The sequence below is a fragment of the Leopardus geoffroyi genome, chromosome D1, assembly GCF_018350155.1.
Source record: "Leopardus geoffroyi isolate Oge1 chromosome D1, O.geoffroyi_Oge1_pat1.0, whole genome shotgun sequence".
Classification (NCBI taxonomy): Eukaryota; Metazoa; Chordata; class Mammalia; order Carnivora; family Felidae; genus Leopardus; species Leopardus geoffroyi.
This window is the reverse complement of record NC_059329.1, coordinates 17,031,579-17,042,936: the sequence shown is the minus strand read 5'-3', so window position 1 is coordinate 17,042,936 and position 11,358 is coordinate 17,031,579. Positions and strand designations below refer to the sequence as shown.

The window sequence follows — 11,358 nt, the reverse complement described above, 5'->3', positions numbered from 1 at the left end:
AATGCGTTTAGGAGGCAAATCCGACCGAGTCCCCTCGCCTGGGTTTAACCCTTTGTGTCCCTGGGGAAGCTGCTAGGCTCCCACGGTAGCTGGTGACACCAGCGGGGGTCAGGGTGGGGGTGGGGGTGCCTCCAGCCCTCCGGGAGGAAACCTGAGACGACCTCCCGCCCGGGCTAGATGGGGGATTTTGTGGGGGGAGGGCGGGGGTTGGCTGGAGCACGTGGTCTGGCCTTAGGATAAGGGGTCGGAGTAGGGAGAGACCAGCTCCGCATGGGGCAAGAATATCACATCTGGATCGCCGCCGGCAGCGGCCCGTTGGAGACGCCAGCGGTGCCGCAGACTCGCGGGCTAGTTTGTTACCCAGGGGCGAGCCTGGCTGCCGAGGTCCAGGGCTGGGGTGTACCCCTGGAAGGCAAGAACCTGGCCTCATTCAATTCTATGCCCCTTCTGCCGCCAGCTCACTGCCAGGGCTCCACCGATCTGGCTGAATGGCCTATGGTAGCAAAAGCACTTTGTGGAGGCCGGCACCACGGTGCCCCCACCCCTGCAGCCTCTGGGGTGCTGCCCTGCTAGATGGGGGGCGGGAGTTCTAGGGCACACAAGCAGCATTATCCATTTCTAGGGGCCTGAGTCGACCCCCCCCCCTTCCCCCACAGGGTGGTCGTGGTGAGTGAGAGGTCTTTCTCTCACACCGGACCTCCTGGGAAGCCAGCCAGAGCTTAGGCCCTAGGACTTCTCTGACCACGGGAAGGGGGGTGCGGTGAGCTTCTGGGAACCCTTCAATTGCATAGTGTCCACACCCAGATGCTAGGGAAAGGAGAGCTTTTGGGGAGCTCTAGCTGGTCTGGCACACCAGGGGTTAACCTCATTCCCATCCCATCGGACAAAGAGTGGAAAGGCTTGGGGGCAAAGAATGGACTTACCCCCTTTTCCACTCTTTTCGTTGTTCTCTTCCCCCAGCTTTGAGGTACATAGTGGTTAACTCCTCTGGGGGGCTGGAAGCCTGCCCTGCTCCACCCCACTCAGGAAGTGGGGTCAGGGAGATGGCAGTCTCACCTGGCTCAGTGTAGACACTCCCCTCTCCCCAAAACTGCAGATTGAGGGGTGGGATGCAGACAGAGAACTACAACTCAGGCACTTAAGCCCTCCTCGGTCGACTGTCATTGTTATGGCCCGGGTGGCATCAGGGGCAGCCAGAATTCATCCCCCCTCTGGCCAAGCTCCCTCGCACACCCGCCTGTGTGCCCTGTGCCCCTGCAAAGGGAGGTGGACGGGTGTGGTTGTGCCCCTCTGACACTGGATGGAGGCTGGGGGGCTCAGAAGTTGCCTGCCCACACCCCACTTTCCACCACTCGCCAGCTCCCTCCTGAGTGCTTTCTGTTGCTCCTCTCTGGAGACTTGCCAGCCGGATGCTCTTTTCTGGGTTCTCCTGGGCTGTGTCAGGGAGCATGGAGGGCAAAGAGTGGTCCTCTCTCTGGGGCGAAGCAGGTGGGGGCAGCCCCCAGTGTGTGCGATGGCCCCCTGACTAAAAAAATAAATAAATAAAAACACTCAATCTGGCTATTGACGTGTAAACACAGAAGTATGTTTTCAACAACACAGCCTTTACCAGACTGGGTGGTAAAGCCCTCAAGCTTCGGAGATAACAGTGTGTGGTTCCTACAGGTCAACTCAGAGGAGATGGCCAGTGGAGCATAGGGACTACACCCCCGGAGAGGGACAGGGGGAGCCCTGGGGAGGAGGCAGAGAACCTGCCTTAGAAGCAGGTGCACCGAGCCGGTGTCCCACCTACACCACACCCTCCCTAATTGGCTTCCCCAAACCTTTTGTCTGGAAAGAGAACACACACCCCAGGTGTCGTGCACACCCTCGGAAGACCTGTCGGGCCCGCGGCACATCCCTTCTCTGCAGTCTGTACAGAGCCTGCAGAAGGTGGTTTCCTTCAAAACTCCCGAGTGTCGGAGCTGCTGGGCTATTTTCCTCTCTCCCCATTTCTCACAGACAGTGATGTGCTCAGGCTTGCTGGGCAGGACATTATGGCAAAACCAATTCTGCCGGCCTGGGGATTACAGCATGTGCGAACAGCAATCTCAGCGCCCGCTTTGGAGGCTGCGCTGTAGAGAGTGTCTCAGAATCAGATTCAAGGCCTGACAGTCCAAGCTGGAGGGGAGGAGAAGATCTTGCAGAGCCTGGGCCCCGCAGCCCTGGCTGAGCAGCCCGTAAGGCATCTCTGAGCCTGAATGTCTGTGGCTCAGGGGGACAGGTGGTCCCTTGTTGCCCGATGCCGGCCAAGATGATGATACCAGTTCCCGTCTCAGCCACTCAGCTTTGCACAATGAACCCACCTACTCGTTAGCCACTTCCTGACCCAGGACCCCGTTGAATGCTGCCAGGACGGTCACACCAGCCAGCAGAACCCTGGTGCCGATGGCTCAGCAAGCGAGCAAGTGGGCCAGGCTTGGGGGGGCAGGGGGTGGCGCGGGGCGGGGGCACGGGCAGAGGGTCTGCCCCCGTTGCTGCGTCTTACGATACTGCCATTGTTTAGCAGCTGACTAACGTTCATTGTTCGGCACAAACAGAAAACACCCGAGGGAGGTGTGAATATACCTTCGATTTTCCTGATTGTATCTTTTCCTGGTTAACCTGGTAACTTGAATGGCTCCCACCTGGGGGAGAGACAGACCGAGGGGGTACCTGTGTATTCGCCCGTTTTACCGTCGTTGTCGTTGTTGTTGTTTTGACTCTGACCGTTAGCCCGCGTGCCGGACTAGACTGGACACCAGCCAGCTGTGGCGCTCCGGCGGTGACATTTCTGACAGCCTGCATATCGTCTCACCATCCGTGTGGATTGGCACACACACGTGCCAGGCTTTGTGTGCTTGCGTCGGTGATCTGCAGTCCCCTGTGCACGGGCAGACCCACGGGCGCGAGGGCAGGAGGTCTTGGGCGCTGGTGGCTGTGGGTCGGCACGGGACTAGGGCTATAACGGTATATCAGGTGTATATTCACATATAACTGATCTCCTCTGTCTTTCCCACTAGGATTTTGTGAGTGGCTCTGAGCCTTGATAAGACCTGTGTTGATGTCACAGGGTCAGAGAGGTGATTTTGGGAAGAGACCTAGGACTTCCCAGGTGGGCTGTTGGGTCCTTTGAGAGCAGGAAGCCTTTACACTGGTTTCTTTTTCTGTTCTTGTCCTTGGCGTTACACTGGGCCTCTGCATGTTCACCTGGTGAGGAAGGAGGCTTTCCTGTCTTGTCTCCCTGGCACATGGTATCTGGATCCTGGTGTTGACTGGGGCCCGGCTTGCCCCACGGCTTCTCGAGATCCCTAGAAGGCTGGGAGGGGCCCCGGGAGATAGGTTTGCAGCTACTGATTTGGCATCTTTACTTTCTGCGTGAACACTTGGGGGAAAGGGGATCATCTGAGGAGAAAGGTGGCCTACTCTGGGCATTTTAAAAGGGGCAGGAATGTGGGTTTGGGTCCTCCACGAAAATAGCCCCGTGGAACCAACCACAGGCGTACTCAGGTCGGCAACATACATGTGCCTGGAACCACCCTGGGCTCCGTGCAGCAGAATGGGAGAGCCCCCTTAGAGGGAATGAGGGGCGAGAGGCAGGGAAGAACTTTGCCTGTCCTGGGAACCCAGGACCCCGTGCCCAAGACCGGCTGGCAGGTGTTTCTCCCCCACGATGCCCGCCCCTCTCCATAGAGACCAGGTCTGCCGAGCCAGCAGCAGATGTGCTGGCGGGGGCAGGAGGTAACTTAAGATCTGAGCAGGGATCACTTTGCAGAGGGAATGCCCTGAGTTGGAGATAACACCCCTTAGTCCAGTTAACCCTTGAAACTCTGGATTGTGCTGATCTGGGAAGTGGGGAGAGGGAAGAGGTGGGAAGAAAACACATCATGCCTAGCACCTGAACCCTGACCCGTTCCCGAAGGACAGATGAACACAGTGCAATAGGAGAGACCCGACAAGGACACAAAGGAAGTCTTCCTGGTGGCAGATGACGGACTCTACTTTAGGGCAGTGGATAATCCCAAGGTTTATCCTTGAATGGGGGAGGGGAGCAATGGTATGTATTCCCCCCCTCCCCCCCCCCCCCCCCCCCCCCCCCCCCCGCCGGGCTCATGGGATCTGTGCCTTTCACAGTCTTCTAGGGCAAGGCAACAGCGGTCTCAGGCCCTAGTTCTGAGAGAGCGGCAGACGGCTTGGTTCCTCTCCCTGCAGCCTAGGAAGGACCCCATCGTGGCCACCCAGCATAGTGAGACAGCAGAGTGCAGCCAGGCGGACTGGGTTTGAATCCCAGCTCTCCTACTTGCTGGCTGAGTGGGCTTGGTTAAGTTACTTTGTAGGCCTCAGTTTTTCCCATCTGTAAAATGGGTTTCTGTTAATACAGATTCCAGAGGAGGTTGCGAAGTGTAGATGGACAATAAAGTATGAAAAGTGCTTAGCTCGTCGCCCGGCCTGTAATAAACATGCAGTAAAGTGGCAGCTACTCCTATTCTCCACGCCCTTCCTCTGAGTGGTCCCGGTGCCCCCTCAGCTGCCCGCTGGGCAGTGGCCACTTTGTACTCCCTTGAGAAAGAGCCACTCAGCTGCCTGCCCAGTGCTGACCTCTCTTCCCGTGTCGCCAACCGGGAGCTGCTCATTGAGCCCCGCCTGGAAATGAGGGCAGGGGCTGCAGCAGCCCCTGGGGGCTCAGGTGGCCTGGTGGGCTCCAGGCACCTGCGCGCCCGACCCCGGTGGTCATGTACTCACAAGCAGCAGGTGCTGTGTGGTCTTTGCTCTGCAGCGTGTCACCAGGGGCTCTCCCCGGCACCTTCCTCACTCCCTGGCTACATCTGGAGTACTGGCTGTGGTAGAAGCCGGGGCCGGCAGGGAGGGCCTGGGGCTCAGCCCTGCCTTCCTTCAAAATTCCACGTTTGGGGGAAGGGTGGGCAGCACGACCCTCTCTCCAGCAGCCCACTCATCTGGCAAGACGGTACAGCCAGATAGAGCATCCCTCCTGGCGTCACCCCCTTCTCACTGGCAGGAAGCCCTCTTCCAGCTTCTCCGGTTGCAGATGGAATCCTTTTGCCACCAATAATAAAAATGTCTGTGGCACTCTTTACGGCTCGTGGCTCCAGCCGATCCTCCCAGTAGCCCCGTGAGAATGGTATTCCTGGCCCTTCCATTTTACAGATGAGGAAAGTGAGTCAGGCTTAGTAATTTGCTGACCATCTCAGGCCAGGGAGGCCAAATCAGGTGCCAGAACTTGTGACTTCAAATCCAGTAGATGAGGGAGATGACACAGGCTGAGATGGACAGACACAGAAGAGGCTGAGCCGGGCCACCACAGAACGTGTCCGGTGAGACGGTCATTCACTTCACCAGCCACCACCATTCTCCCCCTACAACAAGCCAGAGCTCCCTGGGGAATGGAGGGAAAAGGGGAGGACATAGGTTGGAGGGTGGCCCAGCCGGAGGGAGCTGACCCTGGAGCCCAGGCCGGCACGCCCAGCAAGAACAGCTAGGGAAGCCAGGGAGAACAGTGTCCCTCTGGAAGCTAGAGCATCACCCCCTGGAGATCTAGCCTGAGACATGGGCAGGGCCCTGAGGTATGAGCACAGAGCCCCAGGGCACAGGCAGGCACTGGGGCAGAGAGTGGTGCTCCGAGAGCACGCGGACGGACAGAGCCACAGAGAGGGGAAGGGGTGAGATTTGGCAGGCAGAGCGGACTCCCTCTCCTGGGCCACTCCCCGCCCCGCTCTGGCCTGCACAGACCCCAATGTCATTCCCAGTTTATGAGGAGTCTCATTACCAAGCCACAGACAATAAAACCCGCCCGGCCACTCTGGCCCGGATCTCATTAGAGGACATTAGTTCCACTGGCTGGTAGCTCCACTGGGACACAGCTGCAGGCGTGGCCCAGGAAGCAAAGCAGGCCAGTGGCCATGGGCATGAGAAGGTCCCATTGGGAGTTGGAGTTCGATCTGTGGGCTTAAATGGAGTTCTTTGCCTCCCCGTTCCCTGTCCTGGAATGTGTGCTCCCCAAAGCTGGAAACACAGGTTCCCTCCCGCCCACTCGAATCCCCAGTTCCATCCCCTGCCTGAAGGGGAGAAGCACACGCTCCCTCCAGGGCTGTTCATAGGAGCCCGCCTTGTCTGGCACGAGCTGGCTGAGAAGCTTAGCAAAACACCATCCTGCCTGCGGAGGGGGGCCTTGGGGTCAGGGGACGGCTCCCCACGCTCACCCGTAGGTCCGAGAGTCACATCCCAGCAGTAGAGATGAGTTTGGCCTCCTCATGGCCACCCTGGCTTGAGAATCCTGGCCCATCCTCCTGCCCCGTGGGGGTAGAGACCTGGGGACCCCACGGTGGAAACATTTTTCCTCCCTGAAGATGCACTCTTGTCACCTGACAGCTAGGACAGGGTCTCACCGGTCTCACACCGCTCCCTGAGGTGGGGTAACTTGTCCACAGTTGCTGTGACGGAGGCTTGGGTGCCATCATGGGGTTCTCCCCACCAGAGCCGGGATTATTTCTTGCTCAGCAGAGTCGAGTGCCTGTCGACAGCCCGGCTCCTCTCTGCCTCTACCTTCCCCTCTCCGCTTTATCTTGATCTCTCTTTTCCTACAATTCTCCTCATATACCTGCTGGTCACCAGAATACCACCGGGGCTCAGTGGTCATCACCATAAAAAACAAGACCAGAGCAAAGGAAAGCTCGCCCCTTCCTGGTACCTCTGTCTTGTGGAGGAAAAGTAAGCGACAGGCGCAAATAACTTGTTCTTAGCGCACACGAGCTCACTTGGTACGCTTTCATGGAGGGTCACACAGGCCAGCCCACGCTTTGGCGCCTAAGCTGGTTTGCCCGCCAAATGAGTCAGCGGAGCTGGGAGGGCCGATCTGTTTGGGCAGACGCGAGTCCGCCTCGCTCTGGAGAAAAGGGGACTAGAGACCTGTACTGGCTCCTGGGGCTCCCCCGTAGGGCCCTAGTCTCGAGCCGGTCTGGAGTGCAGGCCCCAAGGGGGATCGGTGAGGCTGCCTCCATGCGCTCTGGTGCCTGGGGCCCCAGCAGCGCCCCCAGCACGCCCTCCCTCAGTCCTGGTATCTTGTGGGCAAATGCTGCCAGCTGCTAGGACAAAGAAAGTTAGAGAAGGTGCCTCAGAGCCAAGCCAGCCTTGCCACCACTTGATATGGGCCCCACCTCGGGAGGGGCTGTGAGCAGCGCCCTTGTTCACGGGACTGTTGCCACAGCCCCTGCCCCCTGGCTCTCTGGCTCCGGTCTGCTCACACTGCTTCTTGGATGGATACACCTAAAGTGCACGTGAGAAAGACGCTCACAGGCCCAGAAGCATCTGATGGCTACCCCCTCCCTAGCTCCTCTCTCACTGCCCTCGCCTGCACGCCAGGCCCACCCAGCCACACACCCCTCTATTCACGTCCCACGTTTTCCCACCTCAGTGCCTTTGCACATGCCAGCACCGCCCCCCCCCCCCCCCCCCCGCCGCCTAAAGTTCTCCCTTCCTTCCCATATCTAAATACTGAGATCAAGAGCCACTTCTGTCATGAACCTCGTGACCCACCCCCTCTCCCAGCTGGGGATAACCTCTCCCATCTCAAAGCCCCCTGGCCCCTCCTCCATGCCCCCCTATGGCACTAACCACTCTGCATCTTGCTGTATAGTTATTTGAGCCTGGGGTTTTTCTTCTCCCCAAGACCAAGAGCTCCAAAAGGACAAGTCCACTGCTGATGGATCTCGGTGTCCCCGGGGCCTAGTACAGGCTTGGCCACATCGTGGGCCAGGTGGACACATTGGTTGTTTTGGGCAGCTGATGACGATGGTGGTGATAACAAACTTTATATGGAGACTTCTTGGGTGCCCGACACTGTTATAAACACCTCACATGTAATCACTGACTTAATCTTCATTACCACTCATGTAGAGGGCCCTTCTCTTCTCCCTTTTTTCACACGTGGAAAGATGAGGCCCGGGCAAAGGTTAGGCCACCCGCCCGTGGTCCCACAGCTCCTAGGTGGCAGAGCCGGGATTCAGATCCAGGAAGTCGGGCCCAGTGTCCATGATCATACCGCTCAGCTAAGCTGCCTCTCTCCTGGGTGGATGGGTGACGGAGAAAGACGGCTTACCACCCCTGGACTAACACAAGACCCTGCGTCCGGGATGCCCACCACCCTCGTATATCGCTCAGCATCCCCCTGCTCCCTTTGATGGCGCAGGAATAACCTGGCGCGGCCCTGGAGCGGGTGAGGTTATTAGTGCCCATCATCAGAGTCTCGGTGGTCATTACTGTGTCCTTGGATACCTTACAGGTGCTCGAAGTAACAACCATTGCACTGCTGGTAGATTCCACTGCAGTCCCTGTTTTCTCTTGGGAGTGTGAATGTGGCTCTGCTAGAAAGAAATGTCTCAATGTCATCGCTGTTTCATCCCCTGAGCTTCTGGGTATCACTGATGCCACCTGCGGGGGGAGGGGGGGCTCCTCCCATGCTTCACTGACGAGACTAGGGCCAGGTATAACAGCTTCTCCCAAAGAAGCCGCCTGGAACTATCCACAGCGGGTGTTCCCAGGCAAGCCCCTGGTCCTGGGTGGGTCCGCAGCTCAGCAAGCTGATCCTATGCCAGTGCCTATCCAAAGCTTCTGGAAGGTTCTGGTCTCACAGGCCCTCACCCAGCGATCCCAAAAGATGGCAAGGGAGGGGCCCCTACCTGGGGAGGTGGGGAGGATTTAGGGTGTTCACTTGTGCTGGCTGCTTTGATCCCCTGGGATGAAAGGGCCCGTGCTTCCTCTGCCCCAGGCAGGTTCAGAGCAGGGAGCTGAGGACAGAGGCCTGGCAGCCACGGAGCCGGCTTAGAGAACTATCCCAGGGAAGAGGGTCGTGGGAGCAGAAAAATCAAAACGCTCTCTGGACGTTGTGGCTGAGGACTAAGCGACCTCCAGATCGCTCACGTGCAGATTGTCCTCTGGACGGTGACCCCGGGCCGATGCTCCGCTCGGCACACCCTGACCCCGCACATCACCACGTGGACTCAGGCCTCACAAACTTGCTTAATTAGGAGGGTAACTGGGCTGCAAAACAGTCATCTGATAGGTTTCGACGCCAAAGAGAAATTCCTCCTAGACCCTCTGCTGTTCTAGATTATCCATGCTCCGTTAGCTTGAATTACGGCGCGGCCTCTGTGGCCCAGACACAGGCCAGCGCTATGCGATTGGTTCCTGGGCCCGGAATCTGCCCGGCGCCCAGGAAGTGCTTGGAAGGAATAGTAGGATGGAGGGCTCCGGACCCACCTGGCCCCCATCCAAACCTAAGGAGCGCCCTTTGTCGGCACCAAGGGACCCGCGTTGCCCTGGGCCCGCGGATGCCCAACCGCATTCTCGAGCCACACCACCTCCGTGCCCCTCTTCTCTACCCTGTGGGCCAGATGTCCTCCGAGAGTTTGGTGTCAGTGGCAGAAGCTTCCTGCGGTGGCTACTGGGTAAAAATTGAAGCAGGGGCAGGGACAGCCTCCTCCTGAGTGTATATAAGATCAGAGCACAGCAGCCACACTGCACCGGATTATTTTATTATGATTGCCCACCTCCCCCGCCCCCCGAACTGTCCCCCATCTCATTGGCCTAGATAGCTGCATCTCTCAGAATGATGGATGGGCTGCCTCCCCCTTCCCAGGCAGGGTGGCCAGCCCTGCTACCGAGCCGCCCTCCTACCCAGCCCCTTCCCAGATTTATTCCCTGTGTTTATGGTGCCCGGAGAGTAATCAGTGTCCTGGGCCGGCTGAGCACTCTGATTATCTCCATTCGGCTGATGGATGGGCCTTTGGGGAACTTAGGCAACAGCCCCCTGCTCCCCGTGCCTGCCCCAGCCCGCCCGGCACCCTTCCCAACCTTCCTCACCTCCCCAGAGTCAGATGATGGGCCTCCCTGCCCCTACCAAGGGGGTGGCAATGGGGGAGGGAGGCCGCAACATCCGTAGGACCCACCTCTTGGCACTGTGGCAGCGATAATCGGGAAGGGTCTCTGTGGCTCCCCCTTCCTCCCAGAGAGCCTGGAGCAGGGGCAGACAGAGACACCAAGCCACTTTTCTGGGGACTAGCGCCCCCTGCCCCCCCCCCACCCGACTCAGAAACATCCTGCCCAGGAAATGGCTCGATTCTCCTCTCCCACCTTCTCACTCCATCACTCCTACCCCCTCGGCACTTGTGTATACAGCTCGAGCTGTAATGATAATTTGTGCTGCTTTATGTGTTTCTTTACAAGTGTTTTTATGTCCTCTGTGTGTGTATGAGAGAGGTTTATGGTGTGTGTGTGTGTGTGTGTGTGTGTGTGTGTGCGCGCGCGCTCCCGATTAGGCTCTGATTGCCATCTTCTCCCCCACGGAGGCAGGGGGCTCTCCCCCGGCTGGAGGAGGGGAATGGGCAGAGCCTGGATACTGGGGGGCAGGGGCAGGAACTGGGGGGAAGAGGCAGGCAATCAAAGACCATGACCGTCAGAGGCAGGGTCTGCACTGCCCCCCAGCCGCCAGTTAGAGAATGCAGAAGGTCAATCTTGGATAATTGTTTTGTCTATAGGATCGCAAACAACTGGTTTGACTGTTTCCTCCCCAGCAAATTGAACCCACCGGGTGCATTGGAACCACGTGGTCCCCGTCTCTTATCACTTACGTGCGCCCTCACGCGTATCTGGGTCTCGTCTCCTCTAAACTTGAGTTCCCTTCCCTGGAAAGCAGGGATGTGATGATGAGAGGTTTAGAAAAGGTAAATAATGCATGTGGTGTGATGAACACAGTGCCTGCTCCAGAGCGAGCCTGCACACCACTTGGTTATTGTTAGCTGCTGCTGGCCGGGGGAGCCTCCATCGAGGGGAGGGGCAGTTCCCTGGGACCGGGCAGCCTGGCCCAGCACACCGCAGGGGTCCCTCGGCTGGGTTCCTGTCACTCCTCAACTTGGCCTAACAGGGGACGGACGGCACCTGCTCTCTGACCTGACACACAGCAGGTGACAGCTGAGGGTGCCCTCTCTTAGTGGCCACAGGACAGTGGCCTGGCTGGGAGATGGAGAGAAGGAGCTGAGGCCTTGTAGGGTCGGCCCAAGTAAACCTATCACTCCTCCTAAGCCTTCCCTGCTGGGCTGCGAAGGGGCTAGGAACAGGAGTGCGTTCTCCTGCCCCCTTGCAGGCGGGTTAAATTTCTGAGCCTATGCATTCCCCTCCCCTCCCATCCTCGGGTCCAAAAAGAGCCTCCCAGCTATCAGCTGAGGGTACCTCCCTTCCCTGCAGGGGAAGATAACTCCCTTCCCTGTGGAGGATAGACTGGGTAAGTCAGGAGAAACCTGGCATTGGAAGGAGAGTCGAATGATCCTT

At 58.4% G+C, this 11,358-nt stretch overlaps 1 protein-coding gene across 4 annotated transcripts in view; it reads left to right on the top strand.

The window, feature by feature from the left end:
- NECTIN1 (nectin cell adhesion molecule 1) overlaps positions 1-11,358 on the top strand; it is a 94,552-nt gene that overhangs the window by 1,952 nt on the left and 81,242 nt on the right. The gene's annotated exons all lie outside the window — the stretch shown is intronic.